Here is a 10994-nt window from a genome sequence, read left to right on the forward strand (position 1 = left end):
GTAACAGACAAGGCAGCTGCGGTCTGGTAGGTCTAGCATTTAGCCTATGAGCGGACATCAGCTAGTAACAGACTAGGCAGCTAAATGGTAAATGGACTGCATTTATATAGCTCATTGCATTTATATCAGCATCAGTCTAGGCTTCACATATCAATGCTTCAGTGAGCCATGGGAAAAATAAACCTGAAAATTTTTGGCAAGGACCAAAAGCCCAAAGGCCCTGGTGGGGGGTCTCGGGCTTCCCCGCCAGTAAAAATTTGAGCTCTTAGATGCATTCTGGTGTATTTTCAGGTCTATTTACCCACCAAATAAATCTCTAAAAATGTAATTATTTTTGTGGGTTAGGTCAATTTTTCAACCAGTCTTTTCACACAACATGCATTGTGCTACCAGCCTTTAGTAAAAAATACATTGTGGTTCAGAAAACTACACTGTAAAAGAAATGACAATTCAAAGAACTCAAAAGTAATAATTCTCAGTATCAATTCAAATGGAACAATAGGAGTATTTATCACACATTAATGTATCAACTTGTTCAACCTTCACTCACTTCTGGGTTTTCCTAGTTTTTTTTTTTTTTTTTTTATCTGTTTTCAAATTCTTGGCCACCTTAAAATCCTTACAAATATGTTTTTAATTCAACATTAACTTCTGATTACTGTACATTTTGAAGTTAAAAAAAAAACTTTTCTTACATTAGAAAACTTTTTAGACATACAATAACATGAAAAGCAATGTCTAATGTAGTAATGGAAGACTCATTCAACTAATTGTTTCTGATGTGGGTCAAGAAATTTCTTAAAATAAAAAAATAAGAAACAGCATTGTTCTATTTTCTTTGATTACTTGATGGTTAAAAAACTTTAAATAAAAAAAACTACATTATTTAAAGTTGATACTTGTAGTTACGGCAGTAACAACAAAAACAGATTAAACACTCAGCTCAACAGTGACTGATTCTGCAGCTAAAAGCTAATTATTTAGCTTTAGCCTAGGAGTGGACATCAGCTTGTAAGAAACTAGGCAGATGTGATCTGGTAGCTCTAGGCTTTAACCTATGAGCAGACTCTAGCTACTAACAGACCAGACAGGTGGGGTCTGGTATCTCTAGTCTTTAGCCTACAAGCGGACAACAGCTAGTAACAGACTATGTAGCTGGGGTAGGTCTAGCCTTTAGGCTAAGAGCAGACATCAGCTAGTAACAGACTAGGCAGCTAAATGGTAAATGGACTGCATGCTCAAAGAGCTTTACACATCAACGCCTACATTCACCCCGATGTGAGGCTGCTGCAATGCAAGGCGCCCACTACACATCGGGAGCAACTAGGGGATTAAGGACATTGCCCAAGGGCCCTTAGTGATTTTCTGGTTAGGCTGGGATTTGAACTGAGGATCCCACTTTAACCACTAGACCATCACCTCCCCCAAAACAGACTGCAGCTGTGGTCTTTTAGCTCTAGCCTTTAGCCAAGGGGCGGACATCAGCTAGTAACAGACTAGGCAGCAGCGGTCTGGTAGCTCTAGCCTTTAGCCCGCCTCTCTTTCCTGTCCTCCTCTTCCGACGTTCCGCGAATAGCTCCATCGGCTTCTTCGCTCACGTGTATCCAGAGCTGCCGTCTCTTGTCGGCTGGAATTAACTCGTTCAGTTGTTTGAAGAACTCCGAGTCCAGCAAGCTGGGTTTTGGCACAGTGTGGACTCTGCTGATGTCCAGATGTCGGTGTGGACTGTGTAGTAACACTGCACAGACTAGTTGGATTTTAAATGCACAATGTCGCTGACACAGAACCAAAAACACGCCGGTGTATGGATCATACGTCACCCAGAAGGGGGTGCCAAAAATCATGTTAGTTTACAACCACTGAGCCGTCAAAGCCAAACGAGCTGGACATTTACTGTCCAAACACTCATGGTCAAATGTTTGTGTCCACAGGAGGAGACTCTCCGTCCTACAGTCCACACAGAGACACAGAGGAACCAGGATCAGACCAGAACCTGAACCCAGCACACAGAGGTTCAGTGAACGTGCAGCAGAAGGTGTGGATGTGGATCAGAGAGTCAGAGGAGACTTCATAGAAGGACAGAATGCCAGCAGGACAGTCCACAAACACTGAGACTCTGTGAGAGGATGAAGGGGAGCGAGGAAGGATGTTTGCCTGTTACTGTGACAAACAGAATAACGAAGACAGTCAGAGCAGATCAGAGTCCAGGACTGATCATTACATCCAAACTCACAGTCCAAACTGTTTCCTTTCCTTCTGATTCTTCTGTAATTTACTGATATACCAACGTCTCCTCTCCACTCGACCTCCCAGTAACAGCGACCAGTCAGACCAGTTGAAGACAGGACCTGAAGGCAAAGGTAAAATCTGTCTGGATGATCAGGATATGATTGATCCTTGTCCACACTTCCACCTTTGTGTTGTTTTTGGACAGTTTGAGTTTTCTGTTCGCTGACTTTGGATCCAGAGAGAGTTCAGAGAAATCTGATGGAACAAAACAAACACAGTTATCAATCGATCAGTTCGTCAATCGACACGACACAGTTTTCAATCGATCAGTTCATCAATCGACACGACACAGTCGTAGTTATCAATTGATGCTTTGTAGCAGCCTTCATGTTGAACTCTGCTTCAGTGTCAGTAGGATTTGAATGAGTGATGTCACAGAGGGTAGTTTCTATGGAAACAGATGGATCAAAGTACAAAGACACTTACACTTCCTCAGACCTGGTCTCAGCCATCGGACTCCACCAGGATCCACCCTGAAAGGAGGAGGGGGCGGAGCAACACATGGTTTTTAATCATGGAAACATCAACATGACATTGATCTCATCCACACACTTTTAGTTCTATTCTTCTAACACACTCATAGCTCCAAATGGATCATTGATTATTGATCACCTCTAACTGTGCTGATCAACAGCAAACAACAACTTTTGGCTTTTTCAGGTTTGAAGATTCTGGTGAAAATCTGCTGCAGTGGATTTAACCAATCAGGGCTCACCAACCCTGCTGCTGGAGGTCACCTGACTCTCCAAGCTCCGCCCATTGTTCATTAAGTCAGGTGTGTTCAGCCAATTAGCTGCAGGCATTACATGTCCCCTAATATTGCAGCAGATCCTCCAGAACTAAAACTACATTTTTCAAAGATCATCAAGAACTAAATTTAAGTTTTATGTTTAAAAAATTTATTTCCGAGACTTCTGCTTCCGGTCGTATGGAGTAAGCAGCGCGAAAGACCAGCTCCTTGCACGTACAACTAAATAAAAAATTTCAGACCAGTAATTACAACTAAAGGTGCCATAACTTCACTGGAGCAAACATGAACTCCAAAAGAAACAAACTCTATACCCAGACGACGTTAGAAGCCGACACCCGCACCGCTGCCAGAGGAAAAGACGGACCGGCTAAAGCTAACACCAAGAAGCTAACAGATGAAACGCCGATATCTCTGGCACTTTGCGGGCGTAATTGAGAGCTGAGTTCGGTGGATACAGAGACAGCATGCAGACGATCATCAAAACAGCGATGGAAGGTCTCCACAAAGAAATACGTCATGATATTTTTGCCCTGCGGGAAACCACCAAAGCGGACATCAATGCTATACATGACGAGCTAACCGAGAAAGTTGATAAACTATTCTCACAGCAAGCAGAAGTGGCTCATACACAGACCACCATGGAACAGTCCTTAATGACACCTCGGATAAACTCATGACTCTCGAGAAATCATACCAGTCTTTCGCCGCTGAGCATAAAAAAATGCAGGATAAACTACTTGATCTGGAGAACAGAAGCCGCCGCCAGAATATAAGAATTTTAAATATCCCAGAGGGAGCTCAGTCCAACAAGCCGACCGAGTTTACATCCAGATTCCTTTCTGAAGTGCTTGGTGAGGAAAACTTCTCCACTTCTATTGTTATCGACCGAGCTCACAGGAGCCCTGCCCCGAAACCGCACAGTGGCGAACGTCCCGACCCATAATCGCCCGCCTCCAACATTACTCGGATATAAGTAAAATCATGTCTCTGTCCCGGGCCAAAGGCAAGCTGTCATACGAAGGATCCCAGGTCCACATCTTCCCCGATATGAGCCCAGAGGTGGGAAAACAATGAGCCGCCTTCAACCAAGTTAAAGCCAAACTTCGCAACGCCGGAATCCAGTACCGAATGCTTTTCCCAGCGAAGCTCGTGATCACGCAGGACGGCTCCAAAACAACTTTCACTGACCCAGATGCAGCAGAAAATACCTGGCATCTCATCGAGAAGGAATTGAAAAATTGTATCAAAATGGCACTCAATGCAATGGCCCAAGCAGACTGAAATAAACAATTTACCAGGTACCTCGCACATATCTTAACTACATTATAATTTGAAACAAGATATTATATATCTGGTGTCTATTACATTTGTAATGGCCTAATCATAAGTAATATGGTCTGAAAAAACAACACAAAAAAAGGAAAACAGGAGCTTAGTGGTAAGTCTAATGTTTACACTCAAGCACTCCTCTGAGTTTAGACACTTTTTGACTCAGTTCAAGCTTTTACTCTCATAGTTCTTACAGAGTAGTTAGTTCAGGGAGCACAGGGAGGGATTGGGGTTCGTGGGGTTCAAGAGTTTTTGTTTATGTTTTTTCCTGCATCTGTATACAATTTAACCTTAGTCTTAATCGGAGGCTGTCCAAAAACACAAAAATGAGTAGCTATATTTTTCCAATTAAATAATCATGGCTAAGCGCTTAAAAAATATCGGACACCAAATCTTGGTTAAAATGATTTCTTGGAACTGTAAAGGTCTCAATGGTACCATCAAGCGTGGAAATGTGTTGTCTCATCTTAAAAATCTAGAAATGGATATTGGATTTCTACAAGAAACTCAAAAGATCAAGACCATAAGCGATTACATGCTAAATGGATAGGTCAAGTATATCATTCAAAGTTTTTGGAAAAAATAGAGGGGCAGCCATTATTATTAAAAAGACAGTTCCCTTCATAGCATCAAAAGTGATATCTGACCCTCGTGGAAGATATATAATTGTTGCTGGAAAATTATATAATAACCCGTTATTCTAGCTTGTATATATGCCCCCAATATGATGATGAAACTTTTATTTCTAATTTTTTCACTGCAATCCCTAACATGGACTCTCATCGTTTGATTATTGGTGGAGATTTTAATCAGTATTAGACCCTACAATTGATAGATCCTCCCAAAAAGCACTTAACATATCAAAATCAACCAAAACTATTCAAAGATTGAAAAACACCTTCAAAATGATTGACCCATTCAGAACCTTACCTCCAAACACAAGAAAATTCCTATTTCTCCCCAGTACACCATTCGTTCTCTAGAATAGATTTCTTTCTGGTTGACTACTCCTTTCTGACAAATATCAAACATTGTGATTATGAAGCAATTGTTATATCTGACCATAGTCCAGTATCATTCCATTTAGAGATAGGATACAGTTTACCAACTAAAAAATGGCGATTTAACAACACGCTCTATCAAACAAAAAAATGAATTGCAAACGCAAATTAAATTATCCTCCAATAAATGATGAACCTGAGATTAAAAGATCCACCCTATGAGAAACATTAAAGGCATACCTAAGAGGCCAAATTATTTCAATGAATAGTCTGATAAACAAACAGCGTAGGGAAGACGAAACAAACTAACCCAAGAAATTGTTGAAATTGATCAAATCTAGGACCTTTCCCCATCACCAGACTTGTATAAGAAAAGACAATCAATACAGACAAACTCAACCTTTTATACACAAATGAAACGATGAAACAACTGACACAACTAAGACACAAACAATATAATACGGAGAAAAAACAGGCAAACTGAAGTAGCAATGTCCTGGCTAACTCCAGAAATTAGAACAGATACAGGACAAATAACAAAGATCCAGACATAATAAATAATACATTCAAGAATTTCTATTCTAAATTGTATTCCTCAGAATCCCAAAATGATGTCAATTAATAGAAAACTTCTTCTCAAATCTTCAAATACCCACTATAAGCCTAGAAAAGAAAAATTAGACCGACCCATATCGAAAGAGGAGGTAAAACAAGCCATCCTGAATATGCAAAATGGTAAATGCCCTGGCACCGATGGTTACAGTGCTGAATTTTACAAAACATTAATAGATCATACCCCTCTGCTTTTAGATGTTTATAATGAAGCACTAACAGGTTCTCTACCTCCAACACTATATGAGGTATGTATTTCCCTGATTCACAAAAGTAACAAAGACCCACTTAATCCAGGTTCATATAGACCCATAAGTCTATTAAATGTGGATATAAAATACTGGCCAAAATATTGGCCCTCCGTTTAGAATCAGTCTTACCTACAATTGTGTCACCTGACCAAACAGGGTTTAGCAAAGACAGTTATTTTTCAATACCAGACTACAGATACATGGATGGATGGATGGATTGGATGCAGAGAAAGCCTTTGACAGGGTCGAGTGGGATTTCCTGTTCTCGGCCCTGTCAAGGTTTGGATTCGGCCCGAATTACATTGCTTTGGTAAAATTATTGTATGCTCACCCAAGAGCTACTGTGCGCACCAACAATAAAGACTCAAGTCCCTTTTCTCTCCACCGTTCCACATGCCAAGGATGTCCCTTATCTCCCCTCTTATTCGCTTTGGCCATAGAACCAATTGCTATTTCATTACGCTCCAAAAAGAATATAAAGGGATTACTCGAGGATACTCAGAACACAAAGTATCTTTGTATGCAGATGACTTATTGTTGTATATTTCAGATCCATCTCAATCTTTGCCCAAGATATTGACCATACTAAAAATTTTGGAGATGTGTCAGGATACAAAATTAATTTATCAAAAAGCATATTGTTTCCTATCAGTACTGAGGCAAAAAGACAAGTTAATACATTGACTGCTTACCCTTTTGCTGTCTCCAACTGTTTTAAATACCTTGGCATAAATATCACACAAGAAATTTCTGGTCTCTTCAGCAAAAACTTTGACCCTATACCAGCAAACTAAAAACAGATTGAGAAATGGTCCAACCTGCCCATATCTCTTGCGGGCCGAATTAATATAATCAGAATGAACATTCTGCCAAAACTTATTTTTATTTCAATGTACCCCAATTCTGATAAGTAAAAGTTTTTTCACAATGTTAGATTCCTTATTTACCTCCTTCATTTGGAACAAAAAGACCCAGAGAATTAAAAAATCTTTTTTAGAAAGACCAAAATCAATGGGAGGATGGACCTACCCAATCTTCGTCTTTATTACTGGTCTTGCAATATTCGTTGTATATCATTTTGAATGGAAATCACAAATCTGATTGGGAACGGATGGAAAACCAAGCTTTCTCCCCTAATGCATTAAAATCACTACTATTTCACACCTCCGATCTCTCTAGCTTTAAATGTCATAGCCCAGTAGTGTCACACTCATTGAAAATCTGGTCACAAAATAGAAAACATTTTCACTGGAACCAATGCTCAATTCTAACACCATTAATTGATAACCATGCACACAAACTTCTCACAGGCAAAATGTTTCAATCGTGGGACCGCAAAGGGGTGCACTCCATTAAAGATCTTTTTACGGATAATATTTTCTCAACATTTGAACAGCTAAAGCATAAATTTAACATTGATAATAGACTTTTTTAAATATCTGCAGATTTGTAGCTTCACAAAGACAAATTTTCCCTCCTTTCCCAATCAACCCTCCGAATATCCCTTGAATAATATACTTTTAAACAACCCACTAAAAAAGGGATCGATAACTAAAGTATACAATAACCTTTCACAGTTTGAACGTACAACATCACTTGATCACATAAGGATGCTTGGAGCAAAGACTTGGGAATAAACATCACAGAAGACCAATGGACTGAAGCTCAGGAACGGGTTCATTCCTCCTCAGTTTGTGTGAGACATGGACTACTACAGTTCAAGATCCTTCATCACTTCCACTTGTCTAAACAAAACTGTCTAAGATGTTTCCAAGAGTAAATGCTGCCTGTGAACGTTGTGGGTTCTCTCCAGCTTCACTGTCACATACATTTTAGAACTGTCCTATCATCAACCCATATTGGACCAAACTATCGACATTTTGTCTGACATTTTCAAGAAGAAACTCCCTATTGATCCAATAATGTCATTATTTGGTGTTGTTCCTACTGGGGTAAGCCTAAATAATTTTCAAACCAATGCGCTATGTTTTGTGCTAATTCTGGCAAGACGCTTAATTTTGGTTAATTGGAAAAATAAGAACCCTCCCACTCATCAAAACCACGTAAGAGAAATTATGCAATACTTGCAATTGGGAAAAAGTAAAATTCTCTCTGAGAAAAAAGAACAGCTGTTTTACTCATTTGGCAACCTTTTATTAACTACTATGAAAAAAGTTAAACACCATTTATAAATCAATTAAACCACCTTGGATTTGGACAGCCCTCCTCCTAATGGCCCTCGCAAGCATTTCATTGTACTATATGTCACATATTTATACTTTCGCAGGTCTTTTTTTTTTTATTGGTTCTGTTATCTGTTGTTATTTTTCTATAATTGCATATATGTATATCGCATTGAGTACGCTCATGCATAATATGTACACCATGAAGTCAGTAAGTTCTGCCTACACCCCAGTGAAGTGTACCTCTGTTAAAATTCTGCTGTATGAAACACTTTAATAAAAAAATTGGGAAAAAAATTTTTATTTCCTGCAGTTTTTATTTTTAAAAATCCTGTTTTAAATTTGGTGCTTTTCATTCCAGTTGGTGCAGAATGATGTCCACATTGATTCGGACCAATCAGCATGCAGTATTAGTGATCCCTTCGTAAGATGGCGGTCCACGAGTCCACAGAGGGACCAGATCAGATTTTCTGTTTCAGAAAAATGTTTGACTCTGCACAGTTTCTCCAATCACAGCCACAGAAGCCTGTAAGTCCTTCAGAGCTGTCTGGGTGTCTTGGTGGCTTCCCTCACTCTGTCACTCAGTTTTTGAGAGCTGCCTGCTGCACACAGATTTACTCCACAGTATCAGACTGTTTGGATTTCTGAAGGATTGATGGAAATGAAGTCCAAAAAAACATTCATGTGTTCATCTCCAAAGAAAACTGGCTGTGAAACTAATGATTTACTGCAGAACCACTGATGGTACTTTAAGATTTCTGTCATCCAGAACAAGTGAACCTTTAATGGTCGAGAAGCTGAAAAACTGCAGGAATTTGCAGACACAAACCTCAAACTTTGAATTCTTCAGCCTAAAAACTAAACAAAGTTTTGTTGGAGCTCAGAGATGTTCCATGAAGAAGCTTTTCTGAAGCTCTTTCATGTGATGCCTGTGAGGAAACACCAGACTGGACTCATCAGCTGTGGCTGCAGCAGGTCCACATGGAGAACATGCAGGCAGGCTTGGACTGGTAATCTGTGATTTTGGCCATTTGCCCAGTGGGCCACTGCACGTTTAGACGTGCGTGGGCCGGCCCTCCCATATTTATAGAGATTATAGAAATACAGTGTTCTCGAACCGCGCGCTGCTGTCAACAAGAGGAAAGTCCGTGATCGTGAAGCTACAGCATTTAATCGGCGCAGCTGCAGAACCACTTCCTGAATTTGTGTCAAAATAAAAGTTCTGTAGTGTTTCATACACGGCGCAGACTTGTTCTAGGTTTGTTTTGTTTCCGTTTGATCACACAACGGTGACTTACATCGAGCACAATGACTGACATGACCAACAGCCAATGACAATTGGAGAAGCATACAGGGTGGCCAGTCAGATTGCAGGAAGAGCAGGCGGCCGCTCCCACCCCTGTGAATGGACTGATTCCTCGGCGCCTGGACTTCTCTCTGCTCTTCTACTGACTCAGGGGCGGATCTACTGAGGTGACATGGGGTGGCAACTGCCACCCTAAAAATAGCTCTTGCCACCCCAGTTGCCACCCCAATCAAAAGTGGGTGACATTTTTTTCAAAAAAGGGACCTCGCGAATGACTTTAACCGGCAAAAACTGTGTTCTCTGAGCGCCCTTCAATGCAGCACAAGCTGCGCTTCACGCTCCCCCCCCGACGCCGAACTTTCCCTAAAAGACACGACGACACGCCAGGACAACTTTGCGGAGAAAGAAATATAAAATTGATACATTCACCAAGTACTGTATAAATTAATAAACAATGAGGAATAAGTTTTCAGTGGTATTTTTATTAGGGCGGAACCTCTTGTTTCCCTCGTCGTTTCAGGTGAACTGAAAAAGAGACGGACGTCAACACTGGTCACATCAGCCGCAAAACTTTCTTTGTAGCTAGACTTCAGCTTTACTCGTGTCTCTCATAGATATTAAGGATGTTGTCTCCAACCTTAAAGTCGTGTTAACAAAAGTCCATGCACGCGTGCTGCAATGTACGCTTTTTAGGTTTCACTTTCATTTCATAATGCGACAGTGGAGCACTTTTTTATTGCTGAGGGGAGAAAACACTTTGTTGTGGATTTAGATGAAAGCAAAAATGGAAAACGGAAGCAAAAGCACACAAGCGGAAAAAAGCTTTTGTGTCTCCAAAGTGTGTGTGTGTGTGTGTGTGTGTGTGTGTGTGTGTGTGTGTGTGTGAGAGAGAGAGAGAGAGAGAGAGAGTTCTATAATGATTATGCTATATAATGCTAACAAGAAGCTAACCACTGCTAGGATTCACACAGCAGCAAATTAAGGAGCTGAAGTCCGTAGCTGTTGCATTAAAGACTAACAAAAGTAAAGCAGTTAATTAAGATAAAAGAAACGATTCCAACCTTGTAGTCAGTACAGGGGCGGATCTAGAGATAAATTCATGGGGTGGCAAGCGTGGGACAGGCACTATTATGTGGTGGCAATGTAATGTTTATGTATTATGCTATTATAGGTCAGGAATCTGGATTATAGCGTCACGAGTCCAAGTTTCATATAGCCTAGAGCAGCGGCCCGCAAGCTTTTTGCGCCACGGACCAATTTTCATGTAACGTT

At 40.4% G+C, this 10994-nt stretch overlaps 1 long non-coding RNA gene across 1 annotated transcript; it reads right to left on the minus strand.

Annotated features, from left to right (window-relative positions):
• Positions 1-2429: 2429 nt before the first annotated feature.
• On the minus strand, positions 2430-3183 carry LOC117530318. The gene is made up of 2 exons (XR_004566309.1): positions 2716-3183; positions 2430-2484 (listed from the first exon to the last, which is right to left on the minus strand). It is a non-coding gene; the product is annotated as an uncharacterized LOC117530318 (long non-coding RNA).
• Positions 3184-10994: the final 7811 nt, after the last annotated feature.

This window comes from Thalassophryne amazonica, chromosome 18 (genome assembly GCF_902500255.1).
Source record: "Thalassophryne amazonica chromosome 18, fThaAma1.1, whole genome shotgun sequence".
NCBI classification, from domain to species: Eukaryota; Metazoa; Chordata; class Actinopteri; order Batrachoidiformes; family Batrachoididae; genus Thalassophryne; species Thalassophryne amazonica.